This window comes from Tupaia chinensis, unplaced genomic scaffold, assembly GCF_000334495.1.
Source record: "Tupaia chinensis unplaced genomic scaffold, TupChi_1.0 Scaffold146177_1, whole genome shotgun sequence".
Lineage (NCBI taxonomy): Eukaryota > Metazoa > Chordata > Mammalia > Scandentia > Tupaiidae > Tupaia > Tupaia belangeri.
The window spans coordinates 1,949,355-1,957,177 of record NW_006206032.1 but is presented as its reverse complement, the minus strand read 5'-3'; the positions used below and the strand labels follow the sequence as shown (position 1 = coordinate 1,957,177).

At 32.7% G+C, this 7,823-nt stretch overlaps 1 protein-coding gene across 1 annotated transcript in view; it reads left to right on the top strand.

The window, feature by feature from the left end:
* The window catches only part of BIRC6 (baculoviral IAP repeat containing 6), a 266,821-nt gene that overhangs the window by 203,272 nt on the left and 55,726 nt on the right, over positions 1-7,823 (top strand). The gene's annotated exons all lie outside the window — the stretch shown is intronic.

Sequence of the window (7,823 nt, the reverse complement as noted above, 5' to 3'; positions counted from 1 at the left end):
CCTCTCTCTTAAAGTGGGTGTGGGGCAGAAGGTTAATTTACAAAAGAATTGCTATAGAGATCCTCACCTCTCACTTAATCTCTGTCTGCTTCTGGGAAATGGTATGCCCCCCCTCCTTTTTTGTTTTTTTAAAGGAAATAGTATACTAGGTCTCAAGGCACTTTAAAATTACTTGCCATTAACTTAATTGGGTATGCTAAATATATCCTTCAGTGAACTATTTTTAAATCTTTTCCAATTTTTTTTTTCATGGTTTGAAAACGAATATCTTTTTAGAATACAAAAGAAAATTAGAGTTATCCTGGTTAACTCCTGATAATTTACAGATTTGGAAGGAACAAAAGAGAAAAGTTTATTTCAGAGAAATTTATGCATTTGTTCATATTTAATTATTTAACGACAATGTGTGATTATGAAACTCATTTTCATGTTTGGAAGATATAAGTGGACTTTCTCAGTATGAAAAAGAGAAATTGTAAACATGATTTGTTATAGGAAGGTGGAAACAATAGAGTAAACATAGAATTTTTTTTTTAATAGAGATTTTGCTATAGGCCATGTGCACTTGCTAGAAAGTCAGAGAACAGAAAGCAAGGGATGGCCATGCCAAAGTTCCTTCTCCTCCATTCTCCTCTCAGGATTTTGGGCACGCATGAACACATACCTGGCATGAGTTTTAATACACTGGGTCTGGGACTCAAACTGCTGTTGACTGCGTGGGAGTCCAGCGATGTAACTATTACATAATCTCCTTGTCCTGTCATAGAACTTTTTTATTGGGAAAATTATGAAGTATATGCTAATTTGGCTAGTTGTCTTTGCTAAATGATGTTATATTCTAGCATTAAAATTTTCTCAGTTTCTGGCATTACTTTGCAGTTCCATAACTGTGTGTGACAAAAATTTCTATTATTCCAAAACTTTGTTATATCATCTGATTTTCCTTACCTTGGATTTTGTATGTTTAAAGTTCTTGATATATCAATAAGATACATCCCCATTGGGACCGGCAGATGGTGTAATGATTATGTCACTGGACTGTCACCCAGTCTACTGCAGTTTGAGTCCCGGATGCTGGGTGTGTGTGCGTGTGCCTAGAATCCCAAGAGGAAAATGGAGGAGAAGGAATTGCGGTGTGGCCATCATCCCTGGGGGGTGATTTCTCACTTCTATCTCTTGGGTGAGCTCATGTACCCTATAGCAAAAATGTCTCTCTCGAAAAAAATGTATAAATATCTTACCCTTGGATATATTATTCTATAAATATCTTACCCTTGGATATATACTTCAAAAAGCTATTATATAAAATTCATTTCTTAAGTATACTATTTGAAAATAAAGTTAATTCTGTTGTTATTGTACATCTATTAGTTTAAATATTGTACTTTTCTAAATTGAAAAGTTATTCTTTAATAGTTGCCTCAAAGTAAAAGTGTCCTGGGGACCAGCAGTTAGCATAATGGCTATGTCGCTGGACTCCCACATAGTCGACTGCAGTTTGCACCCTGGACCTGGTGGCTTAAAACTCACGCTGGGCACATGTGCGTGCGTGCCCAAGATCCCAAGAGGAGAATGGAGGAGAAGGGATAGTGGCGTGACCATCTCCCCTGGGGGGTGATTTCTTGCTTTCTATCCCTCTGTCTCTCTCTGTCTTTCTGGCGAGCCCATGCGCTCTATAGTGGAAACCTCTCCAAAAGAAAAAAGAAAAAATATATATATTCAAAACAAAAGTAAAAGTGTACTTAGACAGTCTAGCCATTTTGCTAGATCTCAGGGCACCAAATTAAAGAGGATCTGTTTTTTGAGGACCCAGAAATTGTATTCTATAACAGGTTAAGATTTGATAGAAAATATGTCCAGCTTTGTGCTCATTGATGAAAATAGTTATTTTTCTTAATGAGTTGATACATATTATCTGAGCAACAAGTAATTAAAATTTATTGAGCTGTCACAATACAGTTCTTTCTTTAAAAAATAATTATTTATTTTATTTATTCATTCGTTTTTTTTTTTTGACCAGAGAGAGACAGAGGGTGAGAGTGAGAGAGAGAGGAAGTGAAAAAGCAAGCCACCAGATTCAGAACTTGAACCCTGTGGGAATGTCCAGCGCCTTAACCAAGCCACCTGCTGGTCCCCCACAATACAGTTCTTAACTGCATATCCTTATTTATAGTTTTCTTGGTAGCAGTATTTTTTTTTTTTTAACTTTTGAAATGTATTAGAATGTACTGTCTCTCTGCACTGTCTTAATAAAGACTGTCAGAAATGGATGGAAGTTTTACAAGATTCTTCTACAAAATAGTGCTTGCTTTTATTCCAAACTGTGTTATAATGTGACTCTAGTTTTTTTGAAAAAATAAAAAAATTAGGTTTATTTGAGACCTTATAAATGATTTCATCTCTCTGTCTGTTCATCTATCTACCCTTTTTCAGTTGGATACCCTTTTAGAGGAGATTGGTCCTAATTGGTATAACAGGGATTCACATTTTGACCCTCTGTGAGAACTCCTTAACCCTTTGATGTGGGTTTCCTTGTATATAACTCTTTTGGGCTGGAAACTGACTTAACCACTTGCTTGAACAGAAGGTCAGAATATCCAAGATTGACATGAATCCTTTAAATAGATATTTGACTTTAGGTTTGCTTAATAAATTCAGTCCAGTCAGAAATTAAAAAAAAAAAAGTGAAAAGGAGATGGTTGTTTATTAATTGTTAAATGCAAAATTATTTGTATCAAAGTTTTCATATAAAACTAGTTGATGTTTTCCTTACAACATTTTAGATGATGAAATTATTGCTTATTACATATTAATATCATTGTTCTGCAGTGAAATACTCTCAGATTCTTAATGGAAACATATTCTTAATGACATGTGCTCACTTATGATATCCTTCCTGTAATTAATTTTCAAGGATATTAATTGCAGGGTAGTTAATGTTTTGCTTTCCAAAATGAACTATATCAAGAAATAATTTGGCTTATTGAGTTGCATTTAAGTGGATGCTTAAGATTATTCTAGGCAAAACAAAATATTTCTTTTTCTAAGTTTTAAAAAAATTTTTAAAGAATTCTTTCTTTCATTTTATTTCTTGTTATTATTATGTAAATTTGACCAGAGAGAGACAGAGACAGAAGGGAAAAGGGAGAAAGCAAGCTTCCAGGTCCGGGACTTGAACTGTTGTTTCGCCATATGGGAGTCCAGTGCCTTAACCACCATGCCACCTGCTGGCTTTAAAATGAAATATTTCTGTTACTTTACTATTCCCAAAGTTTATTTCAGTTTTTTTCTAAAACCATATTTTGTTCTAGTATAAGCTCTACAACTGTTGATCTAATAAAGGAGAAAACATAGTTTAGGACTAAGGGAAATATAGCTGTAATTACTAGATTAATAATGAAAATTGAATTATCTTTGGAATACATTATTTTAGCAGAAAAAAAATACATTTGTTGCACGTTTATCACTCAAGATATACACATTAACCATATTACTACTTGTAGGGACATTGATTGCCAATAATTTGAATTAAGTTTTGGTTGTTTAAAAGGATTTTAATGCATAGAGAAATCATGTAAGGATATCTGATTTTGTTACAATAGGGTGATTATTATATTTCAAGTTATGGTGCAAAGTAAGAGTGGATAGATTTCCTGAATTGCAAATTAAATATTTTAAACAATGAATTTATTTGATTTTTTTTTACATTGGTTTTTGAGTTTACTCAAATTACCTTGCTATTAACAAATAACAGTATTTTATTGGATTGAGTAGGGATTTTTGTACTTTAGGTGAGCCTCTACTGTTTTGTATTGGTAAATTTATCAGAGAAATAAAGTCAACGCTTTAGTGAAGCAGAAACTGCTTTTTCTATATAGTCTACTTTTCTATATATTCTTATAGTTACAGTTGCTTAACTTGCAGAAAATCATTATTTCTTTTGAGATATTAAATACATTTCCAAGGAAAGGCAGTTTATAGTTTATCTAGTGTTCAGTAATGCTCTCTAGAACTTTTATTTTCCTGTCCTCTTTTAGTCTTCTTTCCTGTATTGACTAAATTTACTTTTCCTGTATTTGAGTAGATTATTAGAAACTTTAAATAAAACCATAAATTTTAATGTGATTCTATTGTAATTAATATATAGTCCATATGTGTACCCTTAGAAAAGTCTGTAATATTATTGCTTTGGTGTCTTGTTTATATTGCCGGATCTTGGGCCTTTGGGGGTAGTAAATATTTGTCATCCATATTCATTGCTCTGTCCTCCTTGGCCTTTTCTCTGTGAGATGTTAAAATTTGCCTACTCGCCTTGTTATAATTGGACATCTTAAATGGGAAATTGTATAGAAATTGATTCTGTTCTTAGAGCAGAGCACTTACCTGGAATGTCTGGCATAATCTTTTGAAAATGGGCTTCTCTCGGGTAGTCTCAGGAATCATTGCTGTTAGAACTGAGTTTTGCCCTGAAGCAGTTCTGTGACAGATTCCTTCACAGTGTGGTGTAGATGTACACAAAAATGATCACCAAGAGGTTAAATACTATCCCAACTATGCCTAGTATCGCCAAGATAGACTCTTCTTTTTCTTCTTGCTTCTTTACATCTTCTGATATAATGACGACAGAAGTTCCCATTTTCCCAGAAAGTGTCTTAATCTAGAGAAGAAGAAAATGATTGTCAATTTCCTAGGAAAGGTGGCTTTGAACTACATGAAGAGATGGTAAATTTATTATACTTGCTTTTTTTTTTGCGTAATTTTTGTTTGCAGTTCTACTTTAGTCTGTTAATATGGTTGGGAATTAGAGAAGGTGAGTCTTTTATTAGGATTTTATATTTTTGCCAGTTGGACAAATAGAAAATGTAATCAAAAGGTACATGTTAGATTCTGCTTTATACCTATTACCTTCTGTATTTAATAGCTATAAATGTACTTAGATTTTTTTCATACATATCTAATTAAGCTGACATACTTAATGAAAACTCCAGGTTATGTCTGATATGTATAATCATTTACATGTAAGTGTAAGATTTTCCTTTTTTATTGTTTTTATACCTTTATTCATATACGATTCCTCTATCAAAAAAACCAGCACATGTTTAATGTATACAATTTGATGAGAGTAGAATATCGAGTTTTCTTAAAGGAACATGTTTTGCATGTTAGGCAGACTGGGATTTTAAAATAATTTTTCCTTTGAAGATTAGGTGATCATTGTGTCATTAGTATTAGATTATTCATTCCCATGTTAGAATTAATTCTATTTTGCCAATATTTTGAAAAAGCATCAAAATCATAGTTGAATTTATCTTTTGATGATAGCAATCCGTATTTTCCCAGTTTAAACATCATTACGTTTTACAGTTTAAAATAGTGTAGCTACTAAGTGTCAAAATAATTAAAAGATAATTGGTCCTTACCCTACATTGCCTCAGGAATAAAGTGAAATCAGATATGCTGCTTTAGTCCACAAAAGTGATGAATGATTCTTTCTCTTCTTGGAGAGCTTCTGTTTACACTCAGAGGAAAAGAACTGAACAAAAAAAACCTAGACACGCTTAACATTGAAGGTGGCAGATATGTTCCATATCTCCCAAAGGGATAGTTCTTTTCTGTTAGTAATCCATGGTAAAATTCATGGTAACTCTTTCGTATAAGTTGATAGTCTCTGCTATTAATTAACTGACCTATTAATGTGTTCCATTTTTGCCTTAGAATTTTTAGCTTATTTGCTGAATCACATGTCTCAAAAAAAAAAACTCTAATGTTTACAGTTATTTCTCATGAATGTATTTGTCTAATGAACCTTGACATAATTCTTTTTCTTTTTAGCCATTTGAAGATTCTTTTCTTCTTTGAAATGTAGTTCCAAATATAGAAAACAAAAGTTTTATTCCTCTACCTAGTACTAGTTGCTACTTTAAAAATGAGAAAATTGCATTTATTGGCATAACTATAATAAAGTCACACACCTGCATCTGTAGCTGTTGATAATTCCAAGGTATTCTTCAAGCCTTGCATAATTCAGCAGCCAGGTACATGTGAGGGCTGAAAGGATGGCGACTTGCCTCATGTAGTAGTAAGCTGTTAGGCTGATGAAACGTGCATTTGGTATTTGCTGAGTAAAGGAGTTGCTGCAAGCCACACTCGCAGACATGGCATTGCATAACAGGTATGTTGTGACTCTGCTTTCTTTGTCAGGATAACACTTATAATCCTCTAGTACAAATGAATTATGCTATGTGAAAAGGAGCTATGAATAAATGAAAAGGCATCTAAAGGTTTTCTGAGGAAGTTCTTGGAGGCAAAAATAGGATCAAGGTATTAAAGATGGAAACAATTGGCATATTGCTTTGTGCCATAGCAGGCAAGTTTCATTAAGGGTATATTACATTTATTCACTCTTGTTATTATTCACTGAATAATATCCACTCTTACATGTTAATATAAAAGTACACACATCTAAAAGAGAGTTTACAGTAGGTCTTAGTTTTACAAATTCCCCTCTTAGAACATATTCAGACATTTTTTTTTTTACAAAATATTTTGTCTTATTTATTATTATTATTTTAAATTTGACCAGACAGAGAGAGAGAGAGAGAGTGAGAAATCTACAGGGCAGGGACTTGAACTGTGGTTGGCCATGTGGGAGTCCAGTACCTCAGTCACCATGCCACCTGCTAGGCTCTGGGAAATCTTTGAAAAACTAACACCACTGATAATGTAAAATCAAATATAAGTAACTATGTTCCAGTTCCATACATAAGCATAGATTGCCAGATGCATTAGTAACTCAGAATTTGCCATAATGATAGGCATACTTGTTCATGTAACTACTTTTGGCAAAGAAAAATGAATTTTAAGTTTAAAATGCAGAAATTTTCTATTTTAAGAAATGGCATGGTAATGAAATTTCAAGTTGTTTGTAAAGCAAAGACACAGTGTTAATTTTGAATGCTGTTAGGCTATGCCCAATATTACTGGCCAAAGTTTATTACCCTGTTTCTATAGCATTTGTCTCCATCGTTGCTGATATGAAGAGATAAATACATATATGTATATATATATGTGTATATACACGTATATACACACATATATGTATATATATGTGTATATACACGTATATACACACATATATGTATAGGTGTATATATATATGTATATACACACATGTATACATATATACACACCTGTATATGATATATATGTGTGTATATATAATAAATATACACATTTATGTCTTTCTCCTCTTCCTCTCATGCATTTTGTCTCTAAAAATAAATAAAATGATGTCAGCAAGTGACTTGGTGGTTCAGATGCTGGATTCCCACATGGTGGACTACAGTTTGAGGCTTGGACCTGGAGGCTTGCTTTCTCGCTTTTCCTCCCCCCTACCCCCATCAAAAAAGAAAAAAAAAAATAAAAGAACAACAAATGGAATTGAATAAATAAATAATTCTTTAAACAATAAATTCTAGTAGAATAAAAGGAAATACTATGTTCTACATATTTTAGAAAAGCTACCTTATTTTCTCCATGCCTGTATAGTTATGTGTCCGTAGAATGTAATCATATGTTAAGTTTTTCTTAATATAATCTTTCATGCTCTATGGATTGACTAGAGAGTATTCTACTTTCTAGTAAATAGTCATTAATTATTCATTTGAAATAACTTGATGTAATCTTATTCTTTTAAAATAACAGCTTTATGAGAGTAAGTTGAAATACCACCTACCAGCCAAGTGGTGTGGTGGTTAAGGTGGCTGGATCCCACATGACCGACTGTGGTTTTTTTTTTTTTTTTTTTGGGAGATTTTTTTTCA